The sequence below is a fragment of the Suncus etruscus genome, chromosome 3, assembly GCF_024139225.1.
Source record: "Suncus etruscus isolate mSunEtr1 chromosome 3, mSunEtr1.pri.cur, whole genome shotgun sequence".
Lineage (NCBI taxonomy): Eukaryota > Metazoa > Chordata > Mammalia > Eulipotyphla > Soricidae > Suncus > Suncus etruscus.
The window spans coordinates 11,731,184-11,747,568 of NC_064850.1; positions in this window are offsets into that span (position 1 = coordinate 11,731,184).

A 16,385-nucleotide genomic window follows, 5' to 3' on the forward strand; every position below is an offset into this window, starting at 1 on the left:
AATGTTTGTTTTCTTGCTTTGGGGGGACAATTTTAAAGTCATGTCCCCTCGTTTTCAGTCATCAAGAAGAAAAATGCAGGGGCTAAGAGCTATGCAGAATTCATAAATAACCTGGAATCCAAAAATGAAGAATTCACAATTCCAGAAAGCTCTAAGACAAGAGGGTGTGTGTGTCCTAAGACGGTCCAGACGATTAGTGCAGGTTCATGAAACTAGCAGAAAATTCAAGGGGAGAGTTCGGTCAAGGCTGAGAGAAATCCGAGTGAAAATAGGAACAAAGGCCAAATCCATCCCAGTTTCTCCTTCCAAGTGAGGGTTTGTTAACTGTGAAGGTTTTTAATTGGAGGGTCAGGAGGAAGAAGTTAATTATGAAACTTGGGTCTCTGTGGGGGGAGCCCTCCTGCCCCCAAGCTGTTCTCGTTTCTGATTCAGCTGCCAACCCAGGTGCTGGGCAAACTTGAAAGAATTCTTGACCTGGAGATTAGAAACCAAACTCCAAGCTGGTCACCTCCCCTCCATGCCTCCTTTTGCCAGGATACAAGGAGCTTAGTCGTCTGAGGAAGGACAAAGGGGTATTGTGGAGGCGAGCCTGCTTATGAGAAGGCTTTGCGACTCAAATCTTTTATGCTGCTATCTAAGCCATTCTGCCCAGGGGGACACTGTGTGCCTGGCCCAACTTCACTGTATCAGTTCAAAGAGAAATTTCAGCCAGGCACACTGATTGCAGAAGGATATCTTGGGACTTGGCGACATTAATAGGTTAAGAATTTCTATCATAATATCTTATCCAAGTCCCAAATCCTAGACCCACTTGGTCCAGAGATGGAAACCCTTTCTTTTTTGTGTAGATCTGAGTCACAAGTTTCTCCCAGAGGAGCTGGTTGAAAGGCTTTTGGAAGGGGGTAAAGAGGGTGAGGAAGGGGGCATGTATCACTGAGGGTCAAAGGTGAAGGGTTGAATAAAACCTGTTTTTTTAAACTCCCTCCCTTTTTTTTTTTTTGGTTTTTGGGCCACACCCGGTGATGCTCAGGGGTTACTCTTGGCTATGCACTCAGAAATCGCTCCTGGCTTGGAGACATTATGGGACAAGGTCAGCCACATGCAAGGCAAATGCCCTACCGCTGAGCTGTGGCTCCAGCTCTTTCTTTTAATCCCTTTTTATCCTTCTTGAATGCTTTCCACTTCTGCTTCCAGAAATACCACCTATCCCCGAGGGTTGTAGATAGAATCCTAGAGACGGCTGACTCTGTCTTATCTGGGCAATGAGTTCCATTAAGGTGTCGTGTTAGTCTTAAAAAGTAATTAATGACTAAGTATGTATTTAGTGTCTTGACTTCCGTAGCACTCTTTTGAGGACTGAACTCCTAATTTCAAAGAATCTGTTCCATTCAAGAAGCTTTCATGTACCATGTGCTCTGCAAAAGGGTCATATCCATGTAAATCAAATAGATTGAGACCACTTTTCAAGAAGATGACCCCTAAAAGCTAAGAAGAAAGTTCCTTCTCCCAAAACTGAACCGAAGCAAAAGCTTTGAAAGTCATGAAAGCAGTGCTGAGAGGCATCCGCGGTCACAAAGAAACAGATCAATACTTCAACCCCTTTCCAACTGCTAGCCTAAAGAAGCTGTGGCTGAGAAGGCACCCAGATATTTTCAGAAGAGCACCCGCAGGTAAAACAAGCTTGACCACGTGCTGTTCTCAAGTTCCCTCTTTCCAAAATCAGCCAGAAAAACATAGTAGACAATATAATGGTGTTTTCTGTGGATAGTAAGGCCAATAAACACCAGATCACACAGTGAAGAAGCTCTGTGACATTGATACGGTGGCCAACGTCAACTCTTAATCAGACCTCTTGGAGAGAGGAAAAATCTACTCTCCTGGCTCTTGACTAGGTTGCCTTGGGTGTTGCCAACAAATTTGGGATCATCTAAATGGAGTATAACTGGCTAATTCTAAAGACACGTTTAAAGAATCCATCTTTTGAAAAGATCAGGTGGGGCCGGAGCAGTGACACTAGAGGTAAGGTGTCTGCCTTGCAAGTGCTAGCCTAGGACTGACCTTGGTTCGATACCCTGGCGTCCCATATGGTCCCCCCCCAAGCCAGGAGCAATTTTTGAGCACATAGCCAGGAGTAACCCCTGATCATCAAACGGGTGTGGCCCCCCCAAAAAAAACAAAAAACAAACAAACAAAAAGGTTCAGGCTGTGCATGTGACTATGAGAACAATCCATAATGACCTCTAACAAAATTGACCCCATGTGCCTGGTAAGTGTTTTCAATTCTGCAACTTCCAAGCACAGATTATTTGTGTTCTATGATAAAGTTTGTTTCCAGGACCACATTTTCTCTCTCCCATACTCTCTTTGTAAAGTCTATGCTCAGATGTTGGATCTAAATTAACCAGTATTGGGCCAAAGTAATAGCACTGGGGTAGGGTGTTTGCCTCGCACACTGTTGACTTGGGACAAACCCGGGTTTGATCCCCAGCATCCCATATGGTCTCCTGAGTCTGCCAGGAGCGATTTCTGTGTGCAGAGCTAGGAATAACCCCGAACTGCCACCAGGTATGGCCCAAAACCACACACACACACACACACACACACACACACCACCACCACCACCACCACCACCACCACCACCAAATTGACCAGTATTTCCAAAGTTTCATGCTAGGTTCATCAAAAGACTGCTTCTCTTTCTTACCTACAGCTTAAGTCAAAGTTTGCTTTTATTTAAGTTTTATATCATGATACAGACTTGGGAAGGGGAATTATCATTGGTGGATGTTTCTATATTTATATACAGTCAAATCAGAGCTATACATTTCTGATAGAATACAATAAAGCATCAAGGAACAGAAAGAAAAGAATAATTTGGGGCCGGAGAGATAGCATGGAGGTAAGGCGTTTGCCTTTCATGCAGGAGGTCATCGGTTCAAATCCCAGCGTCCCATATGGTCCCCTGTGCCTGCCAGGAGCAATTTCTGAGCCTGGAGCCAGGAATAACTCCTGAGCACTGCCGGGTGTGACCCAAAAACCACAAAAAAAAAAAAAAGAAAAAAAAAAAGAAAAGAATAATTTGACTTTCCAGTGACATGAAGGAAGAACGCAGAGAGCTTTGAGCAGCATATCTGACCAAGTCAGAGGTCATGGAGGAACTGCTGCTCAAGGCTAAGCCCCTTTATGAATAGTTGGATTATAGGAGACTGATAATAAGTTGTATCACATCCTTCATATTTACTATTTAAGCCCAAAATCTCGTTCTAAGAAAACACCAGTCTTTTCCCAACCCAGGGAGGTCTTACTTCCTGTTCTAGCTGCTTTGTCTGCCCTAGGAGAATGGAACTGGATGATATTCTGGAACTCTAAGAAATGCCAAAGGAGGTTAGTGGGGGGTATTTGGCACCTGGTTAAGGAGTATGGAGGGGCATGGATGGGCATTGCACAGTGCTAAGAGGTAGGGGGAAGGAAGAGGAGTTAATGCTTTTTGTTTTTTGTTTTTTTACTTAAACTCATTCATGTTCCTCCTTCATCCCAGAACCTCACAAAAGCAGGCCTTTGGACTACACCGAATAGCAAGTTTCACATTCCTTCTCTTCTCAAGTGATCAACAGGGCTGGACTACAGTATTTCTCTTGCAGCATGAAAAGTGGGCTGTGATTAGAACTAGACCCAATTTAACTCAGTCGCCAGACTTGTGTTTGCTTCTTAAAGACCTGGACAACTGCCAGCGCATGAGAACATCATGTCTTGAGGGACTTTAGTGACACTCCTGTGGTCATAGACTAATTTCTCTGAAGAGGTAATAGGAAATCCAGGCAATATCAAAAGCATATGAGTTCTCTCTGATCTGAGCATGGATTCTCAACTCCCCCAGGTCCCTATCACTCCCTATGATCTTAACAGTCGGAGGCAGTGACTCAAAGAAGCTGACATTAAAATAGATGGTTGGGGGCCCAGAGAGGTAGCACAGTGGTGTTTGTCTTGCAAGCAGCCGATCCAGGACCAAAGGTGGTTGGTTCGAGTCCCGATGTCCCATATGGTCCCCCATGCCTGCCAGGAGCTATTTCTGAGCAGACAGCCAGGAGTAACCCCTGAGCACCACCGGGTGTGGCCCAAAAACCAAACAAACAAACAAAAAAAGATGGTTGGGAAATTTGCAAATTCTGGGTTTGGGGCTGTCAGACTCTTTACTTATTGAGTTAATTGTCAACGTCTCTGAATTTCAGGTTCCTACTTTGTTGATGACATCAATAGTTTAAAAATATTTTAAAAGTTTTATTAAAATGATTCATATTTATTATAAAGCAGTCATATAACAGAGAAGAGAAAAGCAGAAACTAAATGCATTACATTAGGTGGTTTTGGGTTTGGTTTTGGTTTTGGTTTTTGGGTCACACCCGGCAGGGCTCAGGGGTTACTCCTGGTTCTATGCTCAGAAATCGCTCCTGGCAGGCTCAGGGGACCATATGGGATGCCGAGATTCAAATCTCTGTCCTTCTGAATGCAAGGCAAATGCCCTACCTCCATGCTATCTCTCCGGCCCCTACATTAGGTGTTATAGCAGAAAGATAATCACTGTTAATAATTGAAGAAAAAATTCTTATATTTATTATTAGATATACATATTATATACATTTTCAGATAAAATAAGTCATTTATGGGACCATAGAGATAGCACAGTGGGAGGGCTTTTGCCTCAGATGCAGCCAACCCAGGACAGACCTGGGTTAAATTTCTGGCATCCCATATGGTCCCCCAAGCCTGCCAGGAGCTATTTCTGAGCAGAGCCAGAGTGTGGCCTAAAAAACAAAATAAATAAATAAATAAAGTCATTTATTTAAAAAGTGTCATTTATGCAATGTTTTTTTTCCTAGAACCAGTTTCACTTATTACACTAAACTTTTCACATCAAGAAACAGGATTCAGAACTTGGCTCTATGGCTTCTCCCATTTTTCTTTTCCTTTCTTCTCGACTTTCCTTTTTCTTCTTTCTTTCTTTTTTTGGGGCAAACGCCCTACCTCCATGCTATCTCTCCAGCCCCTCTTCTCTACTTTCCAATAAACTTTTCTACCTTCTAAAAAAGAAAAGAAAAAGAAAGAGAAATAGGATTCTTCAAGAGAAATTATGGTTCTACTTATGATTTTCTTTTCTTTTCTTTTTGTTTTTTGTTTTTGTTTTTGTTTTTTGGGGCCACACCTGTTTGATGCTCAGGGGTTACTCCTGGCTAAGCACTCAGAAATTGCCCCTGGCTTGGGGAGGGGGCGCCATATGGGACACTGGGGATCGAACCGCAGTCCTTTCCTTGGCTAGCGCCTGCTAGCCAGACGCCTTACCTCTAGCACCACCTCGCTGGCCCCATGATTTTATTTTCTAAATTGTCATACTAATTTACTTAACAAGATCCCAATTAGTGAATATTTAGGTTGTATTTTTTTCTTTTTTTTAATGTTGATACTAAAAACATTCATGAAAATACAGTTCTCCAATTCAAATTGCAAGAAATGTTGAATTTTATAGTTCAAGAAAAAAAACAAGAACCATAACATAATATAAATAAAAGCAGAGATTTTCAATAAAAGAAAAGGTCTAGAATCTTTAAAATCTTCAACTCTAATATCTACTGTTCCAGGTTCCACTAGCTTAAGTGGCAAGTGTATTTAGGGAAATTTTCAGTGATTATGCTAGTGGATTTATTTTAATGGTACAGAAAATAAAATACAATTTATTTTAATGCTCTACAAGAAAATCCCCATACTAAATAGCAGACCCTTTCAGAGCCAATTGAAAGAGTCCCTGAAAATGCTCACGAGAAGCTTGCTAGTGTTTGGAAGGAGCAGCAATCATGTGCTGTCAGCAGAGCAATGCCAGTTGGTTTCCTATTCTAGGAATCTGTCATTTTGCCTCATCCTGGATCTTCCTTCTGTTCCATCCAGCCAACCTGTTTGACTCTACCTGAGTCTTTTCTGAGGGGTTCCACAGAAGGGAAAGGAACTAATACTCTCTCTACTAAACCTGAAGCAGAAAACCCAATGTGGAAATTCCCTTTTTGGAAAGATGCCATCCATACTATCTCTCTGAAAACGCCGAAGCTCGTATCTACAGTTCCCAAAGTATGGATTCCTTGTGTACTCAGAGTCTTGCAGTCTGGTCCCCACTCCACTCTCCACCTCTTATCTATGGCACAGCAAAGTTAATCCCTCCTTAACGAAAAGAGAGAGTCTTTCTGTCTCCTGTGCTTGTGGCATGAGGAAGAGAGAGATGCCTTAAGAAGTGTCAAGCTGATAGCCTGAACATGACTGGAACCAGGAGTTCAGAACTAGGAAGAAAAAAATATTCTTTTCATCTTTTCCAATTTCACTTTGGTCATTTCCATGCCATCGTTTTTCATCACCTTCCCTGAAACAATGCAAAACTGAAGAGGAACAAAGTACAAGGAGTCCAAAGTCTCCACCCGAGGCAGAGCTTAAAGTCCCATACAGAGGTGACCAAAGCTTGCAGAGGGGCAGCTCAAAAGGGAAGGAATGACTGGGAGGAGAATGCTGGATACCACTAGATGGCGCTGAGAGATAGACTCGGTCATCCTGGTGGATTGGGCCACCTGAATTTGACCCATAAAACATTTTATTTTCTAGATTTATTTCTAGAATTTTGTCAAGGGGACTCACTACCCACGTCACCGAAAAGAGTTGGAAAATAGTTTTATTTATTTATTTACTTTTGGAAAATAGTTTTCAATGGGGTTTGAGTCCTAACATTTTCTGTAAAAAAATCTGAGCTTGAAGCAACATGATCAGAAGCAACATAGAGTGGTGAAGACCTGCCCTATCAAAGGAGATAATAGACCTATTGATTTCAGGCCAATCTACTGGGGGAATAGAGGGAGGTGGAAAAGCAATGGCTCCTCTTCTCTTTCTCCCCAGGTATTCCACACCTTCCCTCCTCTGTGAATCCTGGGCCATTGGGCCACACTCTTCCTTCAACAACTGGGCCTGGAAAGTGCTCTGCAGGAGAATTTGTGTTTCCTGCAGATGAGGGAACTCACCACTTGTTATAGCACCTCAACATAGGCCTCTTCCTGTCAGGTGACAATGCTGCTTGGAGGAGACCAAAGGGCATAGAAGAGACTCCACAGTTCAATTTGCCTTGGACTTAGCCTCCCCCTCCACAGTGTCCTACTCCCTGCTGCCTGGCCTCTGTGAAGGCTCACCATGTTCTGAGTATGTCCTAGCTCAACAGACTTCTCACAATATTAAATCAAGTCTGATGAGATGAGCTGAGGTGGTGGGAGAAGGGACTCGGGCAGAACCAAACTTTGGGGTGAGGTAGGGGTGAGTGAATGACTTTTTCCTTCTCTGGGTCTGTCATTGGCTAAAAAGACAACAATAATGGCCAGCATTATTGAGTACTTATTTGATACTCAACTAAGTGCCAGAGCAGCACTTTGAACCCAGGAAGTCGAACCCCAGAGGCCATATACACTGTCACCTTGAGAACTCAAGTGTCTACAAGTCCAACAGGAAAGGAGCCAAAATGCCACAGGCTCCCTGGCTGACAGGCCAGAGCTTCTTTGGCTTCTTAAAAGCCTTCAAGACTCTTCCCTTGCGTGGGCTTCCAGGTTGCTGTGGAACCTGCCACCTACTTGGACCGGGTCCCTCCTCGGTCCCTCCCTCCCCATCCTCCACTTGGACCGGGTCCCTCCCCAGTCCCTCCCTCCTTTCCCCATCCTAGACTTGTGAGCAACCATTGTTTCCATCTGAGATAAAAGCCGATAGAAAAATAAGACAGCTGATTTAAAACTAGGAAGTGGCAAGCTTGACAATGACGTCAAATCCTGCTAAGGTGGCTGTATGGTACCTACTTCTCATTTTTATCAGCTTCTCTTTCTTCCTCCCTTCTATTCCCTCTAGCCCTCCCTCCTGTTCCTGAGCCTCTCCTCTGCCTGACACCCTCTTGTTCTGGAGCCTGCAGCTGCACTGGAGACCATTTTGCATTGATGTATGATGCAATGATGTCAGTTCTACCCCATGTTCTCTGAGATCTGTGGAGCCTGCTGATCACCCCAGGGTGGGGCCTATATCCATATTTTTTAATCAATGTCCCCAGGATTTTGTGATGTCTGGTTAGAGGGGGAATCACTGAACCATCTCACTGACTGCTTCTCCTCCAGGTCCTTCTCTCACCCTTCTTGCTTTCTTTGCTCCAGGTTTCTCCTCATAACTCCTTCATGATTTAAAGGTCCAGTCTCTTTTTCCCTATACTATATTTTTTGTTAACATTCTAAAATTCCATGTATGTGCTTAATATTAGTTTAGGCAATGAAGAACTACCAGTCACTCAAAAATGATTTGGTTTAACAAAGAACATGGTTGGTTATACAGTAGGGCTATTGAGAACTTAACATGGAGACAGCTCTCCCTTAAAAACACTAGATGTGGGACTGGAGAGATAGCACAGCGGTAGGGAGTTTGCCTTGCATGCAGCAGAGCCAGGACGGATGGTGGTTCAAATCCCGGCATCCCATATGGTCCTCTGAGCCTGCCAGAAACGATTTCTGAGCACAGATCCAGGAGTAACCCCTGAGTGCTGCCAGATGTGACCCCCAAACAAAAACAAACAAAATAAAAAACACCTAATATGCCTGGAGCCCAGAGTTGGTCTTATGCCAGAAGAGTTCAGGGGTAAGGTCTCCTTATATTTAGGCCAAGGCTTTTCCTTTCTATTTCCCCCATATTTTGCTGGGCCTACGCAAACAACAACAATTGCCACTCTCACATCATTTTTACTGTATTTCTTTAACTCTTATCTAAAAAAAAAAATAAAAAGAAGAGCTTACTAAATCTTCTGCTGTTGCTTCAATGAGTTCATTGGTGATACAATAATTTTCACAAATATACTGCTGTTGCAAGTCAGCCCCTGAAGAGGTTGACTGATGGAGGGATGGAGGATGAGGTCTTTCCCCTCTCGCTCGGAGCACTCCTCTGCCACCCTGTTCAGCCAGCGGTTCTGAGGTGAAGCGGCGGGTAAACAGCTCGCAGACAGTCAGGCTTGTGGAAATATTAGCTTTATTCGATGGATAAGACTGAAGTTCAATGCCTCAGCATCAGTTCCAGCCACCATCCCCCTGCCTTCCACAGACCCTTGTTTTTATCCCCCAGAATCAGGTACCACCCAATGGTGGGATCAGATACCACCCAATGGTGGGAGCAGAATCAGGTACCACCGTAGGGTGGGAGCAGTATGCCCAGTCACACCCTAGGGTAGGGCACAATCACCGATCAGGGTAGGGTCAGTAACATAATAATCTCATAAAATATTTACATACACAACACTTGCTACTGAACTTTTTCTTCTTTCCTTTCTCTTCCATTTCTTTAGTTTTTCTTTCTATTTTCTATTTTTTTTAAATAACTTTGCTTTTGGTCATCTTGAAACAAATGTATTATGATCAATTATGTCAACTATGTGATGCATTTTCTTTAAATAAATTTAATTTTAAAAAAACCACACTAGATGTTTCTTACATGCAAAACCACCTGTCCCCACCTTTACAACCACCCTCGCAGGAATTTTGATTTCTGTGGTGCAGATGAAGAGCTAACTTCCCTGCTCCCCCTCCAACTGACCTGTAAAGACCAATGGCTGTTGGCAATGGTTCCACTGTGCTCCTGCAAGCAAATTTGGTAGGCCTGTCTGATTCAAATCCCTGTGTGTCTCTTGAGTTCACTGCACACTTAAGATGCTTTGTTCCCTGTGTCGTGCCTGGGAAAGCCAGAACTCCATAAACAGTTGTTAGTGAGTAACTGAATCATTAAATGAAAGAAAAGTTCATGCTCAAGTTAGTACACTCCCACCCACTCAACCATAGGACCACCTGACTGCAATGAACACACACACACACACACACACACACACACACACACACACACACACACGCCACTGGGTTATGTCATTTCTGTCTTACATATGCTACTCTGCTTCTCTGCATGTTCAATGTACTGCCCTTCTAAGACCTCCCTGGATGGTGATTCTAAGGACTGCCTGGTCCAGCCCTTGTTTATTCTTAGTGTTCTCACGATTTTTGCAGTAAAATAACTTTTTAAACTTTTTCTGCAACTCTAGGGCTCCCAAGCTCTCTGCTTTGGCTCCTGAAACAAGACTGGATCAAGACTGGCCCCAGAACTCTTGAGAGCCTGAGAAGCTGCCTCTTTCTCCTCTTTCCCTCCTTTCCTTGACTCTCCTTTTAGTGCAGGTTCTGACAGCAGACGGGGGAGGCTTTGATGCTTTGATGGGAGAATGTTTGGGTGAAGCAGAAAGGATCACAGAAGTTCAGAGAGCTGCTCAAAGAAAACACGTGAGGCTGGGAAGAGGGATCTCTCAAAGGTTTCGGACATGGGAGGATGATTTGTCAAACACTCCACTCATTTCCGTTCGGTTATCTTGCTCATCTACTTCAATGGAGCAACAAAAAGAGCCCTTCAGAGCAGCTACCACATCTCAACCTAGAAGAGGAGATACTTAGGGGCCGTGTGGAGTAGCCGGTAAACATTCAAGTTCTAGCAAATATTGGTTCAAAGCGTGAATAACAAAAGCCACTGCTTATGGAGCGCTTGCTACCAGCAAGTTACCGTACTATCTTATTTAATCCTTTCAACAACCTTCTGAGGCCAGAAGTATTATTATTGCTACCATTTTTCAAATGAGGAGTTAGGAGGGAGGAGGAAGAAATCCTGGGTAATGGTGGAGAGATCTTGAAACACTGGTCAAAAGATTTGTTTAGTGCTTTGAACTATAAAATAACTTTATTACTGGGGGCCGGAGAGATAGCACAGTGGTAAGGCATTTTACTTGCATGCAGCCAACCCAGGACAGACAGTGGTTCGAATCCCGGCATCCCATATGGTCCCCTGAGCCTGCCAGGGGCATTTCTGAGCACAGAACCTGGAGCTCTGAGCACCGTCGGGTGTGACCCAAAAATAAAAATATAAAACTTTATTACTATTGTTAACTATAATACTTCAATCAAAAATAAATAAAAATAATATAACCGTGTTTGTTAATGAACTTTATTGTAGTCATTTTACCTAAATAACAATTTTTCAAATTCTTTAGTAGAGGAATTACAGTATTTTTTGGTATCATAAGATGCTTTCCCCCCTTCCCTCCCCATCTTAAAGTGCCTCTTATGGAGCAAAAGCTGCCCGGAGCTGAAGCCTGAGTGCAGGGGAGGAGAGCAGCTAAAAACTATGTGCGTCTTATGGTCAGGTGTGTCTTATAGCGTGAAAAAAATATGGCAACTCAAAGTTTATGCAACTGCCCAGGTTTAAAGCAGTACTGGGATATATATGACTCTGGTTGGTTTCAAACTGTGCTGCCCAGGAAAACAGGCACACCCAGGGTGCTCTTTTATTAATCATTTCAACTTAACCCATGTGGTGCATGTATATGAGTGAGCTCTTTTCTCTCGCCACCCCCAAAGTAGTTAGCTAGGTTAACCAGCCTTTGAAGCACTCTAATCAGAAGTCACACACCAGAGAGTGGTTACATAATCACTTATATGCCATCAAAATCTGTACAGGCAGGTGGAACATGCTTAAGGGAGGTTAGAAATAATCTACTGGTTAGGGTCAGAGAGAGAGCACAAGGGGTAAAATGCTTGTGTTCAACAGCCATGTTTCAATCCCTGGCACCCCAGAGAACTGCCAAGAGTGACCCCTGAGCACAATGTCAGACTACTGAGATGTAGCCCAAAACCCAACCACACACACACTATCTATCTTTATGTTGTTGTTACACACACACACACACACACACACACACACACACACACAATCTTTATGTTGTTGTTATTGGTAAATAAGTGATTTTAAAAATATGAAGTTAACCAGAAAGATAACCTGAGTCCACTGCCTCACCTCAGTGAGGGGTAAGAACCAGACCAGGCCATTTGGTTCTCTTGAAACAGGTTGTGGGGGGCCGGAGCGATGGCGCAGAGGTAGGGTGTTTGCCTTGCACGCAGCTGACCATGGATGGACCACAGTTGGAAAACCCAGCATCCCATATGGTTCCCTGAGCCAGGAGCAATTTCTGAGCGCAGAGCCAGGAGTAACCCCTGAGCATCACTGAGTGCCCCCCCCCCCAAAAAAAAACCGAAAAAATGAAAAAAGAAAAGAAAAGAAACAGGTTGTGGGAGGGTATAGGAGAGGGAATAAAGTGCTTTTGCTCTTGCCTCACCTTCAGTGGATGTAAATACAAGGACCAGACAACCAGCAAAAGCCAAAATTGGACAAACCAGTTCACGACACCTTGCCCATCCACCCTTTTTGTTCCTCTCTCCACATTGTACTATCAGGCACTGGGACGAGCTAATGTCAAATAAAAATGAGTTTTCCTTGCAGTGCTGACAACTTCTCTGAAGAAATGGTCTTAATGCACCACCCCCTGACTGACTGTCATCCCTGACCTTTCTGTTCTCTTCCTTCTCCCATTACAACATTAAAGATGGCCCCCAATGCCCTTTGCTTTTCCTCAGTTTGAAAAGCACCCCCTTTCCCCCACCCCCACTCTCATAGGGGCTCTGTCCTAGTCTTGCCTTTTCCTCCAACTCTTTAATACTCTGACCTGAAGGGTAGCTATGCTGAGGAAATCTTGGCCCTGTTTTATAGTTGGACACAGGAGGCAGGAAGCAGAAAGATGGTGGATCCAAGTTTCAGTCAGAGACATCTAAGAGCATACCTGGAACAAATATAAGGAGTACCTGGAATTAGCTCCCGTAAAAAATAAATAGAGGGCCCGGAGAGATAGCACAGCGGCGTTTGCCTTGCAAGCAGCCGATCCAGAACCAAAGGTGGTTGGTTCGAATCCCGGTGTCCCATATGGTCCCTCGTGCCTGCCAGGAGCTATTTCTGAGCAGACAGCCAGGAGGAACCCCTGAGTATCGCCGGGTGTGGCCCAAAAACCAAAAAAATAAAAAAGAAAAAGAGAGAAAAACTGTGGAGTAAAATAGTATAAGAAATGAAAATATATGAATGAATCATAATAAAATATCATATGAAAAGATAGTAGAGATAAGGCATGACAACTCTCAATTCTTGGATTAAGTTATGGATAGCCAGTCTGGAGGTCCTGAAGGGGAATGGGAAGGCCTATGACTGAAGGTTTCAGAAGAGCCAGAAAAGCTGCCTGGGCTGATTAGTAAAGTATGGGGGAGGGACAGGCAATCTAGAAGCCCACCCAGAGTTGGGAGGAGATAGTCAGGACCTTCCTGGACTGCCAGCATGAGGTGGGTGGGGTCAGACAGAAGAGATAACAGCAGTCAAGAAGGCTGGTGGGACAAGTGCTTAGGTCAGATGGGAAACTGCTCTCTCTCCCTGAGACTATCCCTGCTAGTCTGGTTATTGAGTATTTGAAGTCTCTAAAGAAAGCCAGGACTAAGGAAGAGAATGGGCTCCTTCTCCCTGATAAGCACTAGGTGGGGACACAAGGTGACATTGAGTCAACTGTGGAAACTTGAATCTGGTTCATGTCATAATAGACAGCAGTATTGTATCAGTGCTCAATTTCCTCAATGTGTTCTTAAAATGTTTGTTCTTAGGAGGTGTATGTTGACATTTTGAGGAGCATATTGTGTCCAACTATTAAGTTAGGGAAAAAATATAAGTAGATAAGATAAATATGGCAATTTGTTAATAGCTGGTAAGTCTAGACCAAAAGTCATGAGTTTTTAATATATATTTTTTGCAACTTTGATCATTTTGAAACTTTGAAAAGAAAAAGTTGAGGGGAAAGTATGGAAGATTAGCCATCATCCATTGAACAATGATTAGATCCTAACATTTATGTAATTCCATTATTTAATTTTGTCTTCAGAGAGAGAGAGAGAGAGAGAGAGAGAGAGTCTGACTCTCAGGTTAAAGATAGGGAGGCTGAGTCACAGAGAAACCAAGAACTTGCCTACATTTATGGAGCTGGAAATCAAATAGCCCAAGGCTGGGAGAGGTCACACAGGAGTTGGTGGGAGACTAGAGGCCAGCACTTTCTTGAGCCTTGCTGTGTTTGAAAATCGTCCATGCATATGAACTCATCTAATCCTCCCTTTCTAAAAGCTTTGTACTTTGTGATAAATCACTTCAACGGGCACTGCTTGGAGGGAAGGGAGGCATACTCAAACACACTGACAGAGCAGAGGTTGGTTGGGTCTCCTTGGAGGTCTCTTGGACAGAATTCTATTGAAATTTAAAATCACATTGTGTTTAAAGCCAGCAATTCCACTCTGAAGGATTAAAGCTAAAGACAGTCACATATGTCGACAAGGAGTCGTGCACAAAGATATTCATTATTGGCAGATATATGGCAGCCAAAGATTGGAAAGAGCCTACAGAATCCATCATTAGTAATTCTAGGGAACCATTTTAAAAAGCAAGGAGCTAAGGATTGTGGGTCATGTCACAGAGGAGATACTTGATGGCTGGCATAGATAAGGCCTTGGGTTGGATCCCCAGGATTGCGTGTCACCAAGCATTACCACATGAGCATGGCCAGGAGTGGCCTCACAACAGTAAAAAAGATATATATTTTTTTAAATTAAAATAAGGCATCTTTAAGTGTGCTAATAAATTAGACTTAGAGCCAATAAATGGTATCTTCAAGTGAAAAAAGCCAGAGCACATTTCCTTAATAATAAGGGGGAATAGGATACATATATATGGACATATGTACAGACACATGTACTTATGAATACATGAACCACTTTCTACTACAAAATTTCTTACAGACTTGCTTTTGGGTTTCTTGAGGTATGAAGGTGAAACAGAAGCATTTATCCCTTCCTCAGTAGCTGATCTGCTCGAATTTCTTATGAGCCAGGCAGCAAGTTCATTCAGTCCAGGAGTCCCGTTGACCCAACTGAACTTTCACCTTTGACCTCCTGAGCCACTTGGGCCAGCGTACCTGGGCTCTCAACATTGTGTATGAGAATCACTTAGAGGGTTCATTAGCTGGGTGATTTCCAGGCTTCACCTCCAGAGGTGAAGAAAGGAACCAGGAGATGCCAAGCAGAAGCGGGCCCGTGTAGCATTTGCTTCTGCTCAGCTGAGGCAGAGATGCCACAGGACTGTTTTTGGAAAAGGTGTTTTGCAATCATTGCCTTGCCTGCAGCAAACCTCATTTTCACCTTCTTGACTCTATATTAACCTGATCCAAAATGTGCACCTCAGCCCTTTTGGAGAGCTGAAGATACCAAGCCCTTGAGGGTCTAGGGTACAGCGAACACTGCTTGGCAAACTTCTCAGCAAGCAGTGCCCTATTTGTCTTGTCCCACTCTTTAAAATAAGCTACCCATGCACTGGTGAAGGGGGGTGTTGTTTATGACTGGAACCCAACTACAATCATGCTTGTAATCATGGTGCTTAGATAAAGATATTAAAATAAAATAAAATAAAATAAAAATGGAGCCGGAGAGATAGCACCACAGTAGGGCATTTGCCTTGCATGCAGCTGATCCAGGATGGATGAAAGTTTGAATCCAGGCATCCCATACGGTCTCCCGAGCCTGCCAGGATTGATTTCTGAGCATAGAGCCAGGAGTAACTCCTGAGCACTGCTGGGTGTGATCCAAAAATAAAGCAACCAAACAAATAAAAATTAAGTTTTTTTTTGTTTTTTGTTTTTTTTTGTTTTTTTTTTTTTTGGTTTTTGGGCCACACCCAGCCATGCTCAGGGGTTACTCCTGGCTGTCTGCTCAGAAATAGCTCCTGGCAGGCACGGGGGACCATATGGGACACCGGGATTCGAGCCAACCACCTTTGGTCCTGGATCGGCTGCTTGCAAAGCAAACGCCTCTGTGCTATCTCTCCGGGCCCAAATTAAGTTTTTTTATAATTAACGTAATGTGTTAAAATGATGTTGACATTAATGGCCCTGGTGGACATCTTACCACTTCATCTCACCATCAAACCCCACCCATGTCTGAGTTAGATTCAGTTCACCTACTATCCCCCTAATCGGTGTTCTCAGTTTGTATTTCAGCTTGTCATCAATTAATTTATCTATTCCCTTATTTTGTTTCCCTGCATACCACATATGAGTAATAATCATCCGGTGCTTTTCTTTCTTCCAATTTTGCTCAACCCAGCACCCTCTAGTCCAGTGCTTCTCAAATAGTGGGGTGCCCCACCCAGGCTCTGTAAACGGGGGGCGCGTTTGACCTCGGTAAACACTGTCCTAACAAGCTAAGCCCCGTGTTTATGTCTCTGTATGTCTCTGGGGCTGAGAGTCGCTGTATCCTGCTTCAAATCCCACTTCAAAAAACTAGGCATTGCAAAACGTGCTCATTGGAGCCATTCATCCAGACATCACCTCTGATTAAAAAATCAACTCAAAGTAT